The 17443-nt window shown below is 40.9% G+C and overlaps 1 long non-coding RNA gene across 2 annotated transcripts in view; it reads right to left on the reverse strand.

The window, feature by feature from the left end:
• The window catches only part of LOC139438868 (uncharacterized), a 51742-nt gene extending 41311 nt beyond the window's left edge, over positions 1-10431 (reverse strand). For both annotated transcript variants that reach the window (XR_011648599.1, XR_011648598.1), the window contains exons 1-2: positions 10276-10431; positions 9818-9907 (exon numbers count right to left, since the gene is read on the reverse strand). This is a non-coding gene — a long non-coding RNA (uncharacterized lncRNA). The remainder of the gene's footprint in view (positions 1-9817; positions 9908-10275) is intronic.
• Between the last annotated feature and the right edge of the window lie 7012 nt (positions 10432-17443).

A 17443-nucleotide genomic window follows, 5' to 3' on the forward strand; every position in this document is an offset into this window, starting at 1 on the left:
TTATTTTTTAAATATATTTTTTTATGGCAGAAGTTGTAAACGTATAAAACAAACATGTACATGAGCAGAATTCCCAAACAATATCCCTCTATCAACACACCACACTGTGGTGAAACATTTGTTACAGATAAGATAATATCATCTGATTTTTACCACGTCTATAATGTACATTTGGCACACATTCTTCATACTGCCCCATTATCAACACAGTACATCTTTGGCATAGATGCATGCATATTACATTATTACTGCTAATCACAGTCCATAGGTCACTCCAGTTGTATTTCTCCCATGCTTTCCACATTCCCACCAGCCTGCAATAGTGATGTACATTTGCTCTTGCTCACAAAGGAAACTCTTGCATCTGTACCATTAACCACAATTCTCATCCACCTCTTGGTTTACTGTGCTATTCAGTTCCTAGATTTTTCTCTAGCACTCTGGCATTTGGCATTTACTTATCTAGACTACCATTTTCAGCCTCATCCCCATTTATAAAATAGCCTTTACTCACTATTTGCTACCACCCACTCTATACATTCCCCATTTTACATTGAAGCTAATTAAAACTTCTACATCAGTACTGATACATTGAACATCAGTAGTCCATATCAGTCCTCCTCTTATCTCCTTTAAGAATCCACCACCTACCACCAGGGCTTGAAGATATTTTCCTACAATTTCTTCTAGAAGTTTTATGGTTCTTGCTTTTATATTTAGGTTTTTGATCCATTTTGAGTTAATTTTTGGACAAGGTGTGAGATACGGGTTCTCTTTCCTTCTTTTGGCTATGGATATCCAGTTCTTTCAGCACCATTTATTGAATGGACTGTTCTGCCCAAGCTGTGTGGGTTTGACAGCTAGTCAAAAATCACTTGACCATACATGTGAGGGTCTGTTTCTGAACCATCAATTTGGTTCCATCGGTCTATGTGTCTGTCTTTATGCCAGTACCATGCTGTTTTTACCACTATAGCTAGGTAATATAATTTAAAGTCTGGCGATGAGAGTTCTACTTTTCCTTCTTAAGATGTTTTTCTGGCTATTCAGGACCCCTTACCCTTTCAAATAAATTTGATAATCATGTTTTCAATTTTTAAAAAATGCTGGTGGAAATTTTATCAAAATTGCATTGAATCTGTATATCAATTTAAGTAGAACTGATGTCTTTATGATATTTAGATTTCCAATCCATGAGCATGGAATGTTTTTCCAGTTATTTAGGCTGTTTTGATTTCTTTTAACTTGAGTTGTAGTTTTCTGAATATAAGTGCTTTAAATTGTTGGTTAAGTTTATTCCTATTTGAGTTTTACCTGTCATATTTTATTTTCCCCACTCTTTTGACACTTTTGGTTACTTTTATTGATATAATCTTCATTTCTAGACTCTCTTCCAGGCCTTTCTCTTCTGTCTTTTCTTTTCAGGCTCTAGCATACCCATTAGCATTTCCTGAAAATCTGGTTTCTTGGTTAGAAATTCTCTCATTTTCTGTTTCTCTGTGAATATTCTAATCTCGCCCTCATTTTTTTTATTACTCCCCCCACCTTGTGACTTGCTTGCTATCTCCTCTCCATTTGCTGTGCATTCTTCTGTGTGTCTGTATTTATTTTTATTTATTCCCCCCGCCCCTCGCTTGCAGCTTGCTTGCTGTCTGCTCTCTGTGTCCATTCGCTGCATGCTTTTCTGTGTATTTACTCGTCTCCCTTTTTGTTGCATCACCTTGCTGAGCCAGCTCTCTATGGCGCTTGTGGACTGGCAACACTCTGCGGCGCTTGCAGGCTGGTGGCTCTCTGTAGGGTGTGTGCGAGCCTGCCTTCACAAGGAGGCCCCGGGATGTGAACACAGGGTCTCCCATATGGTAGACGGCAGCCCAACTGATTGAGCCACGGCCACTTCCCTTGCCCTCAGTTTTGAAAGACAATCTTGCCAGGTATAAGATTCTTGGCTGGAAGTTTTTCTCCTGTAGTATCTTAAATATATCATACCACTGTCTTCTTGCTTCAATGGTTTCTAGTGAGAAATCAGCACTTAATCTTATTGGGTATCCCTTATATGTTAAGCATTGCTTTTCTTTTGCTATTCTCAGAATTCTCTCTGTCTTTGGCATTTGACACTCTGATGAGTATGTGTCTTGGAGTTGGTCTATTCAGATTTTTTTGGATGGGAGTATGTAGTGCTTCTTGGACATGGACATCTATGTCCTTCAATAGGGTTGGGAAATTTTCTAGCATTATTTCTTCAAATATTCCTTCTGCCCCTTTTACCTTCTCTTCTCCTTCTGGGACACCCAGACATGTACATTTGCATCTTTTGCTGTCATTTAGTTCCCTGACACCTTGTTCAATTTTTTTCCTTTCTTTTCTTCATCTGTTCTTTTGTATGTTCACTTTCTGAGGCCATTTCTTCAAGTTTACCAATCCTTTATTCTGCTACCTCAAATATGCTATTATATGATTCCAATGTTTTTAAATTTTCATTTATTACACCTTTCATTCCTATAAAATATGCTATTTTTCTATGTATGCTTTCAAATTCTTCTTTGTGCTCATCCAGTGTCTTCTTAATATCCTTAATCTCTTTAGCCATCTCATTGACTTTATTAAGGAGATTTGTATGAACTTCTCTGATTGGTTGTCTCAACTCTTTTATGTCATCAGGCTTATTTTCTTTCTTTAACTGGGCCGTATCTTCCTGTTTCTTGGTGTGGATTGTAATTTTTTCATGATGTCCTTGGCTTCTCTCTTACTAGACTATTTATTCTGGGTGCAGTTTTTCTCTTTAGTTTAGGGCTTCCTGTCCTTTCTCCCTTGCTGGTTGTGCAGAAGGAACAAAGGATGTAGTTGGTGCTATAAGCTATGGAGGCTCAAGCTGCCCTCTTTGTCCCAGAGACCGATGAAACTTCTCCCAACTTTCTCCTTTGCCAGGGTTAGGACAGAGTCACAGATATGTGGAATAATCCAAGTCATGCAGGCCTAGACTGTAGTTGCCCAGAGAGACTAATGAGGCTTCAGCCCTTTTCTCCCCTGCCTAGGGCAGGGATGGAACTGCAGGTGTGGGCAGCAATCTATGCAATGCAGGTCCAAGAGGACTGCAGTGGCCCCAGTCATCTTCCGATTATTCAGTCTGTGCCAGTCAAAGGTACCTGCTGTTACCTGGACAGTCTGGTGCCAGGCCTGCCAGCTTCTTCCCCACCAGAGTTGGGGCTGAAGCCTAGGCTAGGCTGCAGGCTGACCTGGGTGAAAGAAACCAGTTCCTACCATCACTGTGATTTTCAGTCAGCCTGGCTTCCCCTCAGGCTGGGGGCAGAGTCAAAATGGTGGCCACTGGCCTCTTTTCAACTTGATCAGGTTCACACCCTAGCTGCTCCTAGGGTTATACCTTAGCCAACAGAGTCTGCTAATCAGTAGGCAAAATCAGTGGCCAACCGTCTCCTCCTCCCCTGTTTTTGTGAAATGGAGCTTCCAATTCCAGCCACAGAATAGCTCCTGGGGCAGCCTGTGCTGCCAAAGTAGGATAATCACTGGCCTTCGTGGCTTGGCCAATAATTTCCTGGAGAGGCTGGTGCAGGTCCCCGCAGTTTCTTCCCTGCTGGAGGTGGCACTGATGCGTAGGCTAGAGCTGCAATCTGCTCTGGATGGAAAGAAGCCAGTCCCCACCAGCACTGTGATTTTTGGTCTGCCCCACTTGCCCTCATGCCAGATACGGAGTTAAGATGGTGGTTACTGGCCTCTTACTGACTTGGACAGGCTGAAACTTTAACTGTTCTCAGGAATATACTTTAGTCCCCTGAATTTATTCATCAGTAGCTGAAGTTGGTGCCCAGCTGACTCTTACTCTCCCATTTTTGGGAAGTGGAGCTTTCAATTTCAGTGCTGGAACAGCTCTAGAGGCAGCTTATGCCTCCAGTGGAGGATGGACGCCAGTCTCTGTGGTGTGGAGCACTCTACTTATGAGTCTTCTCTGCAGATGGGCAGTTTCCTCCTTCTATTCCTTCAAGGATGGTGCAGAATTCTCTTCTGATCTCCTGGAGCCCCCAAACAGGTGTTTCAGCTAGCTCCAGAGAGCTCTGGGTGTTTACTAATAGCCCTGTAGCAGGAGTTGACTCTAGGAGCTCCTTACTCCGCCACCATCTTGCTGGTTGTCTCCAAGATAGCAGTTTTTAATCCTCTACATATTTATGATCCTGGAGCACTTTACAGTTCTAGGTGTCTGACAAGGACTCTTGAGGTGCAAGGTGCCAAGATGAAGCTGCCAGATCATGTTTCTTTGACAGTAAGACCAGGAGCTAAAGGATATGAGGCTGGGACAGGGTCCTGAATGACCTGTCAATACCGATCAGAATTCATTTAGAAAAATGCAGATGGAATGCATCAGACCCACTTTGGATGTAATATATACATACTGGCTTTAATTGAAGTCGCCTGGGGATGCTTTCTGAGGTCTCACTGAGTAAGTGATCTAGTAGGACAGACATATCTCACCATCAAGATGTTGCTCCTGCCTAACAGCTCTGAGACACATTCAAGGCCAATCAGTGTTTTAGGCAAGTCAATACTTTGCAGGTAGGAGTTCAGAATTAATAGTCATTCATTCTTTTTTTAAAAATTTCTCTTCCCTTCCTCCCCTCCCCAGTTGTCTGCTCTCTGCGTCCATTTGCTGTGTGGTCTTCTGTGTCCACTTGCATTCTTGTCAGCCACACTGGGAATCTGTGTCTCTTTTTGTTGTGTCCTCTTGCTGTGTCAGCTCTCCATGTGTGCGGTGCCCCTCCTGGGCAGGCTGCACTTCTTCACGCTGGGTGGCTCTCCTCGCAGGGTGCACTCCTTGCATCTGGGGCTCCCCTATGTGGGGGACACCCCTGCATAGCACGGCACTGCTTGTGGATATCAGCACTGCGTGTGGGCCCAGCTCACCACATGGGTCAGGAGGCCTGGGGTTTGAACCCTGGACCTCTCATGTGGTAGGCAGATGCTCTATCAGTTGAACCAAATCCGCTTCCCCATTCATTCTTATTTTCCATTTTTTTAATTAAAGAAGTTGTAGGTTTATAGAAACATCATGCAGAAAGTACAGAACTCCCTTATATCACCCTACTATTAGCACCTTACTTTAATGTGGTACATTTGTTACAAATCATGAAAGTACATTTTTATAATAGTACTATTAAATATAGTCCATCATTTACAACAGGGTTTATTGTTTGTGTTGTCCAGCCCTACAGTTTTAAAAATGGTTTCTTCTAGTAGCATTTATACAACCTAAAATTTTACCTTTTAATCACAATCAGATAGGTAATTCTGGGCTGTTAATTACGTTCACAGTGTTGTGCTGTTGTAGTACGGGGAGTCAGGTCTGAGTCACTTTGGACTGGCCTTGGCTCCTTACCTCTATAGACGTAATAGATGTGAGTTTGCCTAACTCTCGTGTTGAAGTTTTCTTCATGCCATCTCTGGTTATCCATAAAGGCCTTGCTTTGAGGCCTAACACTGTCATCCCCACCATAGTAATTCATTCTTTTTTTTTTTTTTTTAAAGATTTATTTATTTATTTAATTCCCCCTCCCCCGGTTGTCTGTTCTCTGTGTCTATTTGCTGCGTCTTGTTTCTTTGTCTGCTTCTGTTGTCGTTAGCAGCACGGGAAGTGTGGGCGGCGCCATTCCTGGGCAGGCTGCACTTTCTTTCGCGCTGGGCGGCTCTCCTTTCGGGGCACACTCCTTGCGCATGGGGCTCCCCTATGCAGGGGACACCCCTGCGTGGCAGGGCACTCCTTGCATGCATCAGCACTGCGCGCGGGCCAGCTCCACACCGGTCAAGGAGGCCCGGGGTTTGAACCGCGGACCTCCCATGTGGTAGACGGACGCCCTAACCACTGGGCCAAGTCCGTTTCCCCAGTAATTCATTCTTTAGATTACTTTTGATCTTGATCATTGACTTCACTCAGTGAACTTTAGATCTGTCAACTTTTGTATTTTGAAGCCACCTTATTGGGTGTGTAAGAGTTTAAGATTGTGATATCTTCCTGTTGGCTCGACCACCTGATTATTACAAAATGTGCTTATATTCAGTAATGTTTTTTGCCTTGCGATCTACTTTGTCTGGTATTAGGATAACTACATCAGCTTTCCTGTGTTGAATATTTACCTGGTTACTACTTTTCCATTCTCATAATTTCAATCTTTCTGGGTTCTTATAATCAAAATGTGTCTATTGTAACCAATAATTTTTAAAAATTTGTCTGACAGTTTTTTACTTATTTAGTCAATTTACATAAATTACTCATCATTGGGTTTATATCCACAGCCTTACTATTTGTTTTCTAGTTGACCTATCATTTTATGTTCCACTTTTTTTCTTTCTTACTTCTTTTTGGATTAATAAGATCTTTTTTATTATTCCATTTTTACCCCTTCATCAACTTGCCATAGACTACTGTCTGCTTCTATTTCTTAGTCCCAGTAGCTCTCATAGACACTGGCTAAGGCATTCCCTTCAGTTCTGGGTTTCACAGATTTAAGAGGAAAAATAGATCTCCAAGTGCCCAGAGGTGGGCAGTAGATGGCTTAGAAATGAATGGCTGGCTGGCAGAATAGAGATGGAGACCTGAATCAGGTAATTCTTATAGAGATCTAGCAGGTACGTGATTTTACAATGGAAGGATCACAGGAACTGCATTTTCAACCAGAGAAAAGAGAAATCATGTCAGTCACTCCAAACCCAGCAAAGGTCCTTGGCTCCGAATGTAACCAGGTGTACCAATTTAACAAATACTTCTGTCCTTTGAGAAGTCATGCTTCTGACATTCTGGAATCCAAATTTCTTGTTATCTAATTGCTTAATTCCCTATAATGCCTTGGATAGTTTTGGTAAAAACAAACAAACAAATGAAGAAACAAAAAACCCAACCAGGTACCATCTGTATGCTCATCTATCATCTTGCCTCTTCCTGACCTTCTCTTTAATTTTAAAGGAATAGTTTTCTTCCCTATGTTTCAAAAGCTAACACACCATCATCCTCTATCTACCCCACCCACCTTCTCTGAAACATCCCCTGCAAATGTTTTGGCATCTTCACTATTACCGTTCCTGTCTTTCCTTCTCTGAATAAATCTTCTTTTGTCACTTCTACTCTTCCAGTAATGTTTAGTTTCACGGATCCTTTGGTCAAAAAGTTTGTCTATTACTTCCATTTTTCTGTCCACTCATTTTTTGGTTAATGTATAGGCTAGGATATTTTCAGTTATGGTAACAGGAAATCCAACTGAAAATGGCTTAAAAAATGAGGACATCAGTAATCTCACATCACAAGGGCCCAGAAAGTTGGTAATTCTGGGACTGATGAAGGGTTCAGCAACAATATTCAATATTCAAACTCCTTCCATCTTTCAAATCTACCATTCCTGACATATTAGATTTTATCTACAGCCATGTTTCTTCATGGGTGCAGGATGGCGGCCATAACTCCAGGCATCACATCTCATACAAATATATCCAAAGACCAAAAACAGGGCAATTTCTTCTCACATATCTCTTTTAATCTGAAAGGGAGACTATAGCAGTTTGATATGGTTTTGACTTCCAAAAATAGATATTGGATTATTTGTAATGTGATCTGTACCTGGGCATGATTAAGTTATGATTAGGGCTTTGATTGGACCACATCATTAAGGCATTGAGTTCCCATGCCTTAGTGGTTGGGGAGTCACAGATAAAAGGCATGGCAAAGGACAGAGTTGAGGCTTTTTGATGTTGGAGTTTTAATGTTGAAGTTTGATGCTGAAGCCTTATGCTGGAGCTCCAGGAAGTGAGCTCACAGAGGAAAGAAAAGCAAGCCCCAGGAAGAAGCAAGCCCTGGGAAGAGAGGAACCCTGAAACCAGAGAGAAGCAAGACCCTGAAGGAAAGAACCCAGGAAGCCTGAACACGGGCAGATGTTGGCAGCTATCTTGCTCCAACATGTGAAAATAGACTTTGGTGAGAGAAGTAACTTATGGTTTGTGACCTGGCATCTGTAAGCTCCTACCCCAAATAAATACCCTCTGTAAAAACCAACCAATTTCTGGTATTTTGCATCAGCACCCCTTTGGCTGACTAATATAGAGACATTTCACAAAAGCTCCTTAGCTGACCTCTAAGGGGCCATTATTAGAATGAGGTCCTATTTTCTACCTTCAGGGGAGACCGGGGAAATGAGTTCATGGCATTTTTTCTGTTTGCCATTTTAATCACTTTTTTCTGTTTGCCATTTTATTTTTTTTTATTTTTATTTTTTTAAAGATTTATTTTTTATTTCTTTAATTCCCCTCCCCTCCCCCGGTTGTCTATTTTCTGTGTCTTTTTGCTGCGTCTTGTTTCTTTGTCCGCTTCTGTTGTCGTCAGCGGCACGGGAAGTGTGGGCGGCGCCATTCCTGGGCAGGCTGCTCCCTCCTTCGCGCTGGGTGGCTCTCCTTACAGGTGCACTCCTTGCGCGTGGGGCTCCCCCACGCGGGGGACACCCTTGCGTGGCACAGCACTCCTTGCGCGCATCAGCACTGCGCATGGCCAGCTCCACACGGGTCAAGGAGGCCCGGGGCTTGAACCGCGGACCTCCCATGTGGTAGACGGACGCCCTAACCACTGGGCCAAAGTCCGTTTCCCTGTTTGCCATTTTAATACCACAATTCAATGGTATTAATTATATTCATAATGTCTACACCTATCACCACCATTCACTACCAAAACTTTTTCACTATACCGACCAGGAACTCTGTACCCATTAAGCAATAACTGCTCAAGTATGTGGCATTTTAATCCTGTATAGGAGGAGATGATTCAGCCAGCAAGAGAGTAATATTTTGGAGTATGTGGTAGGTAATAGAAAACCAGTGGTGTTTACCAGCTAACTCCTTTTTAATTTGTCTTCTGCTCTTGAGCTCTGGAACCATATATCCAACTGCTCCTGGAAATTCCCCTGTGGGTGGTCTATGGGCATTTTAAATTGAACATACCCACCCTTCCTCACTGCACTTAGTTTGTCCTCCTCTGTATTCTGTCTCAGGCAGTGGCACCCCAGCTGCCACGCCGTTGTTGGTTTTTCCCTCTTTCTCACTGACTTTCATCACAAAGGCTGATTGCTTCTATCTCCAAATGTCCCCCACATCCACTCAGCTCTCCGTCTTCACTGCCTCTACCCTGTCTTATCCATGACTGAACCACAGCACAGTCCTTCACCTGGAGTAGGAATGCAATTTGCAAAATGAATAAATGACCACGTGCCCACATGTCTAAGCAAGCATTTTAAGATAAACGATGACTTCACTCCCTCTTGCCATATCAATTAACCTCTTTTCAGATGCTAAAAGGGCCACAAAGGGTTGGATTCTGACTGGGCCAAGTGCAGCAGGATGTGGATAAACTGCAAAGGATGATAAAGGATATCAAGTGTTTTTGACTCTCTTAGGTCCTACACTACCCTTGTGCTTCTCTCCTTGTGTTCACCTCATAGTAGGAAACAGAGGATGCTGTCCCTGGAGGTCGGAATAATTGAAGTGAATAAAGCTCTGAAAGCCAATTTTCTATTCCCATGGGTACTGGCTATCTAGAATTGCTTGATGGATCAGAGCAATGCAAAAAAGCAAGACCTCCTGCCCCAGGGTTTTATGGCAACTATAAAATATGTTTTACAGTTTTTGCTCAATTTTATGCTCTTAAGCTAAACATTTGCTATCATATGGCACTTTAAGCACATTGATTTATGGTAAGTCAGCAATTGCATCTGTAATAAAAAGTCCAAAGTATTGGTTTAAAAAGTAATCTACTGTATTTATTATTGACATAAACAGTTACCTGTGTTCCATTTGAGGATGATCTTAGATTTGACTCATGGATTAAAGTTATTCTGTTTCCTACTCAGCAAGGTCATCTCCAAGGTGAAAACTGTATGTGGTTGAAAATAAAAAAGATCAAATGTGTAATATAAATGTTTTAAAAATAAAAAATATATAGGATTTCACCTTTGTACATTCCCTATTAATAATCAATTGTTTAGTTTTTTTTTTATACTTATTACCTTCCTCACAATCCCTGGCCCAGCAACCACTAATTTTTTCTTCATCTCTATAATTTTATTATTGCAAGGCTATTATATAAATGTAATCATGCAGTATGTAACCTTTTGAGATTGCTTGTTTTCACTCAGCATAATTCTCTTGAAGTCTGACTAGTTTTATGTGGATTTTCTCATCCTTGTTTCATCAACTGATGTGGCATAATTCAATTAATTAAAAAACTTCTTCAGTACTTGCCTGTTGGCCTCCGCTGCGGCACTGCAGGCGGGTCACTGCAGGCGAGTCGCTGCCGGGGATCGGGCCTACGCCACGGCCTGACCGGGGCGGCAGCGGGCGGCTCAAGGCTTGGGGGACGCACGGTTCGATGGAGGAAAAACCACGGAGACGAGGTCTATGCGCAGGTCTGATTTTATTCGGGAAGTACATGGGGTTTTATAGTGTCATGGAGGCGGGGAGGTTGTGGGAGGGGCATGTCCGCGGGGCAGCTGAGGATTGGCTGCAGAGGCAAGGGCGGACCTGCGGTTTATGACGTAAGCCATTGATGGCAGAGGGGGTTGTTTCCGAGGTTGTGCCGGGGCGGATCCGGGATGAGGGCGGTTGGAATGAGGCGGGGAGAACAGCGATCGGCTGGGAGGGGGAAGATAACAGTGGCTGGGAGGAGGGGCGGAGGGAGGCAGCAGCACAAACTGCTGCTGAGAAGGGCCATAATACAGGGAGGTTACAAGGAACAGGCGGGCAAAGTATAAGGAAGCGAAAGGCAGGGTGGGAGCAGGGGACACTTGCCAAAGTAAGGGAGTATAAAATTCGAGGTAATTTCATGGCAGGGGACATCATTTGTAATTATGGGTTCATGTTAATGAACAAGAAATGTTTATTTTTATTGAGTGTTAGAGCAAGTTTGGATTAAAAAAAAATGCATCTAGTTCATTGTGCTGCCCTCCCATACCTGCCCTCATCAGCACTTACTCCAATCTATGAGGTGGTTGATAGGCATAATTTAACAACCATCCAAATTTCCCTAATGCTCACTTAAGAGATGTTTTAGTTAAACATTTCAAAAAAATACGAAAAAGTTGAAGAAGGCATCCATTTTCCTTTTGTACTTACAGAATACATGTGTTTTTTTTTCCTAAGGAGGTACAGGAGATTGAACCCAGGACCTCACACATGGGAAGCAGATGCTCAACCACTGAGCTACATCCACTCCCCAGAACACATGTACTCTTAAAGTTCATGGACCTTTATTGAGTTTATTCTGTATGTACACGGTAAGCCCAAAGTCACAGAAAAACAAATTCTGAATGGACCAAAAGCACAAATTTTCTTTGCATCCTTTGGTTAGCTAATATCTTTCTTGCTACTGTTCTTAAATTTATGAATTATTAAGATATTGTTATTAAGACATATGGATTTTTTCATAAATAAATAAAAAGTTTTACAAAGTCTGTTTCTCTTAAATTACCTCATCAGTGAGGGGTTTGCAATGTGAGGTGACTTTATTTCAAGGGAGCATTAGCAGACTGTGTTGTAAAGTCCCCAAGGCCACCCCAAGTTTTGTTGATTGCTAGAAGTTCTCATAGGACTCAGCATATTGTCCTGTACTCACGGCTATGATTTATTACAGTAAAAGGATACAAAGCAAAATCAGCAGAAGTAAAAGTCACATGGCATGAGTTAGGAAACCAGGCTCTGATTATCTAAATATATGCAGAGAAAGCACTGGAAAAAATATAACATGCTTTCATAACAACACTCACCAACTAGGAACAGAAGGAAATGTTCTCAACCTGATAAAAGACAGCTACAAAAACCTCACAGTTCACATAATAACAGAAAAACAGGACAAGGATATCTGCTCTTGCCACTTGTGTTCAATATTGTACTGGAGGTTCAAGGTAGGGCAATTAGAAATGAAACAGAAATAAAGTGCATCCAGATTAGAAAAGAAGTACAACTATCACTATTTGCAGACAACATGATACCGTGTATTGAAAATCCTAAGGAGTTCACTAAAAATATATTTGAAAGAAATGAGTTCAGCAAGGTTGCAAGATAAGAGATCAAAATTTAAAAAAATCAGTTGCATTTCTACACACTGGCAATGAAAATCAAAAAGTGAAATTAAGAAAAATTCTCTTATCATCAAAAAGAATAAATTATTTAGTAATAAATTTAACAAAAGTATAAGTCTTGTATATTGAAAAGTATAAAACAATTTTGAAAGACACCAAATATTAATACAATATAAATAAATGAGAAGATATCCCATGTTCACGGATTCAAAGACTTAACGTTGTTAAGGTGGCAATACCTTCTAAACTGATCTACAGATTTAATGCAATCACTATAATATGGTGACCTCATATTTTTTGAATGTAATATTAAAAAAATAAATAAAGACAAAAAAATGCAATGAATATGCTAAAAAAAAAAATCTCAGCTGACTTTTTAACAAAACTTGACATGTTGATTCGAAGATTCATGTGGAAATGCAAGAGACCCAGAATAGCCACAACAACTTGAAAAAGGGAAATAGAGTTGAAGGAACCACACTTTCTGATTTCAAAATTTACTATAAAGATGACAGGGTGGTACTTGCATAAAAGCAGAAATCAGGTCGAATGAATAATACTGAGAGTCCAGAAATAAACATTTACATTTATCGTCAGTTGGTGTTCCACAAGGGTGCCAAGATAATTCAGTGGGGGATGAGGGTGGGTGGAAAGAATAATCTATTCAACAAATAGTGCTGGATGAACTGTTATCTGCAAGCACAAAATTTAGTTGGATCCCTTCTTTACATCAAACATAAAAATGGACTCAAAATGGATCAAACACCTAAATATAAGAGTTAAAGTTATAAAACTCATAGGAAAAAACAGGAGTAAATCTTTGTGACCGTGGATTAGGTAAGGGATTCTTGAATATTACACCAAAAGTGTATCTGGCAAAAGGTAACATAGATGAATTGGACTCCATCAAAATTAAGTGTTTGTGATGCAAACAATACAATCAAGAAAGTGAAAAGACCAACTACAGAATGGGAGAACAATATTTGCAAGTCATATACCCGAGAAGGGACTTATAATAAGAATATAGAAAGAATTCTTAGCGCTCAATAGTAAAAAAATAACCCAGTTAAAAATGGGGAAATAATCTGAATAGCCATTTCTCCAAAAGAAGATATTCAAGTGCATAATAAGCACATGGATATATGCTCAATTCCATTAGCATCAGGGAAATACAAATCAAAACCACAATGAGATACCATTTCACACACACCAGGATGGCTAGAATAAAAAATTTAAGACAATAACAAGTCTTCACAAGGATGTGGCAAAATTGGAACCTTTATACACTGCTAGTGAGAATTTAAAATGGAGTGACCACTTTGGAAAAGTTTGGCAGATCATCAAGCTATTGAACGTAGTAGAGTTACCATATGACCCAGTAATTTCACTCCTAGGTCCACATTCAACAATATTGAAAACATATGTCCACACACAAAAAACTCGTACACAAATTTTCACAGTAGCCTTATTCATGATAGCTTCAAAATTGAAATAATCTTAATGTCCATCAACTGATGAATGTGTAAATTAAATGTGGTATATCCATACAATGAAATATTGTTTAACAATAAAAAGGAATGAAGTACGGATACATGCTGCAATGAACCTTGAAAATATTTTGTTAAGTGAAAGGAATTAGTCACAATATACCACATATTGTATGATTCTGTTTATGATTCAGAGGCAAATGCATAGAGACAGAAAGCAGATTAGTGAGAGCAGGGACTGGGGTGATGGGGAAACAGAGCGTGACTGCTAATGGGTATGGGGTTTCTTTTTGGAGTGATAAAAACGTCCTGGAGTTAGATAGTGATGATAGTTACACAGCTTTGACAGTGTGATTAATTGGTTTTCTACAAGGGTGCCACTGAATTGCACACTTAATAGCAAATTATGTGTTATCTGTATCTTTCTACAATAAAAAGAAACTAGATTAGTGGTTTCCCAGGGTTGGGGGTGGGTGGGAATACTGAGGGGACAACAGAGAGTAAATGCTAACAGGTACAGGTTTTCTTTTTGGAGTATTGATAATGTTCTAAAATCAATTGTGGTGATAATTGCACAACTCTGTGAATATGTTAAAAACCATTGAATTGGTTTAAATGAGTGAATTGTAGGTAGATAAGTTATATTTCAATAAAACTATTAATAAAAGACTTCATTAAGAAAATAAAAATGCAAGCCACAGACTGGGAAAATTCATTGCAAGATAAAATCTGATAGAAAAGGACTTATATCCTGAATAGATAAAGAACTCTTTTAGGCGAACAGATGTGGCTCAAGTGGTTGAGTGCCTGCTTCCCAAATGGGAGTCCTCCATGCTGCCTCCTAAAAACATACAAACAAACAACAAGCAAACAAATGAAAATACCAATTCAGGGGAGCAGATGTGATGTGGCTCAGTGGTTGAGCCGCCTTCCTGCATACAAGGTCCTATGTTCAAGGTTTAATCCCTGACCCTGGTACCTCAGGAAAAAAAAAACCCACAAAAACTCTTACAATTAAGTAATGGAAACACAGACAACATCAGCTTTTTTGTTTTGTTTTTCGTTTTTTTAAAAAGTTTTACCAAAAAGATATATGAATGCAAAAAATCACAAGAAAAGTTGTTCAGTCAACATCTTTAGTCATTAGGGGACTATGAAGTAGAATTACTATGAGATACTACTATACTTCCATTAGAATGGTTACAATTAAAAGCTAAAAACCTGGCCATAGACCGATTTGATGAGGATGTGGAGTAACTGGAACCTCATGCATTTCTGGTGGGAAGGCAAAAAGTGACAGCCAGTTTGCAAAGCAGTTTGATAATTTCTAAAAATGTTAAACATACACTTACCACACATCTCAAATGAACCCACTCAAGACATATAAAAACATAAGTACATCAATGTCCTTACACCCCAAAATGGAAGCAGCTCAAGTGTATATCAACAGGTGAATGCGTGAACAAATTATTGTTTATCCATTCAATGGACTCCTTCTTGCCATAAAAAGGGATAAATTACAATTCATGCAACAACATGAATCTCAAAAGCCTTATGGTAAGTGAAAGAAGGCAGACACGAAAGACTTCAAGCTCTCTGATTCCATTTATATGAAAATCCAGAAAAGGCAAAACTATAATGAAGGAAACCAGATCAATGGATGTTGAGGGTAGAGGGAGAGTAAAGGTACTGACTGCAATGGGACATGAAGAAACTTTTGGGGGTGATGTCTATTTTGTATCTTGATTTATGCTGGTTACATAGTCAGTGAAATGTATAATGATGAGATATACTGAATGTAAATTATACCTCAATAAAACTGATTAAAATGCTAGGAAAATTGAAATAAATGTGGGGTTCATGGAGGGAAGCAATTAGCAAGTGTTCTTGGAGGTCATAAACTAAAATACTCTGGTAAAGGCTCGACTCCTACCTCTCCGAACAGGGGGTCTACCCATTATACCACATTTTCAGTTCTCCTTGGTTTGTGGTTTGTATAATGTTGCGTGTAAATTCCAATGTTTTAACTTCTTGGCTGCTAAAACAAATACCACACAATGGGTCGGCTTAAGCAATGGGAATTTATGGCTCACATGTTTTGAGGTTCGGGTAAGTCCAAAATCGAGACTAGTAAGGCGATGCTTTCTCCTTAAAGACGTGGTGTTCTGGGGCTGGCTGCTGGCAATCCTTGGGGTTCCTGGACTTTTCCGTATGTGGCGATATCCTTTCCTTTCTCTTCTGGGTTCCATTGACGTCCAGCTTCCTGTTTCTCCTGTGGCTTCTCTTCCTGTGTCCCGTTTCCTTTACTTTTAATGACCTCAGCCATATTGGATTAAGTTTGGGAACACAGTAACTAACAACATCATCAAAGGTCCTCTTTACAAGTGGGTTCACACCCAAATGACCAGGGGTTGGGACCTGAACTTGCCTTTGGTGGGGACATGATTCAATCCCCAACACCAAATAAATTATTTTAAAAAAGATTGAAATATTAAGAAGTTTCAAAATCAAATGTGTTGACCTTACAATATGATTCCTGACCAGTAATGCATACTCTAGTCTTAGTCTGAGTTTGCTTCAGATGTGAACTCTGAGACAAGGATCTGAAGGCAGGTTTATATGAGGAGGTCTGGAGAAGAGGTTAACATAACCAGCCAGAGACTGCCATCCTTAGGCCTGCTTGCAAGGTTGAGCCTTAGCTGGGGACTTGGAATTTTGGAAGATTCCCCCCATTCCCAGATATGAATGGTTTGCTGTGCCTGCATTATATGCAAACAATGTGTTTTATACTGAACCCCTGCTTTCCTTCTGGGAGTCTGAAATTTGGGTACATGACAGGCAGAGGGTGTCTATTGCCCAGCCCCCAGTAAAAACCTTGGATACTGATTCTCTAATAAGCTTCTCTGGTAGTCAATATTTGTTACTGGAGGAATTAAGCCCATCCAGCGTTAGGGGAAATCACAGACACATCTAGCAGCCATCTCCCAACCCTCACCTACACCCTTCCCTTTTCTATTATGTGTAGATCTTTCGATATTTTCCATTCTGCAGCCCAGGGGAGATTTTAAGTCTAATATAAAGGCCTGACCATATCTTAACCCTGGAGAACAAGCAGCCCAGCTTGGGTGGAAACTCAGTGGCAAGACTCCCTTCTCCTGGGTGTAAAATATGCAACACTGGAATAGCACAGGGTCTCTCTTCTACAACACAAAGTGGGGTATACAGAGCTGCCATCTACCAACCTGACCCAAGCAGGTGGCCTCCCTGGAAGACCAGCCAGAGTAGGGTCTTTTCCCCTGCTCACTTGGACACTCCGTAGCAGGTTAGTAATAAAAGCAGTCATTTGCTGAAAGTTTCTGTTGTGCCTGACCTGTTTTCCCATGATGTACCTTCTAGCAACTCACTCCACACCCACTGGGAGAGAACTCTTGGAAACTTGCATCTGGTTTCCTCCAGACTTCACCCTATGTGCTTTTTCCCTTTGCTGATCAGGCTGAGTCGTGTGAGTCCTCCCCGTGTATCACTGAAGCTGGGGGTGGTCTTGGGGACCCCTGAAAGAGGAGGTGATCCCAGGAAACACTGAGAAGGGAAAGGATGATGGTCCATAAAGGCATGTTCTCAAATAAGTTACCATGGTGGGCAGTTGGGGCAAAATTCTTCTGGGAAACTTAAAATCAGAGTTATTCCACTTGAGGGTCAAGGGGCATGATATTTATCCACTAGTTCCTGAGCTGGATTAATTCCTTGGCTCTTCCAGCTGAGTGGTCACAGCAGCCCCAAACAGAGTTGGAATTGGAGTTGGCTTGCGTGTAGGGAGATGGTACACACCTACAGAGGAAATGGGGG

This window comes from Dasypus novemcinctus, chromosome 4 (assembly GCF_030445035.2).
Source record: "Dasypus novemcinctus isolate mDasNov1 chromosome 4, mDasNov1.1.hap2, whole genome shotgun sequence".
In the NCBI taxonomy this organism is placed as follows: Eukaryota; Metazoa; Chordata; class Mammalia; order Cingulata; family Dasypodidae; genus Dasypus; species Dasypus novemcinctus.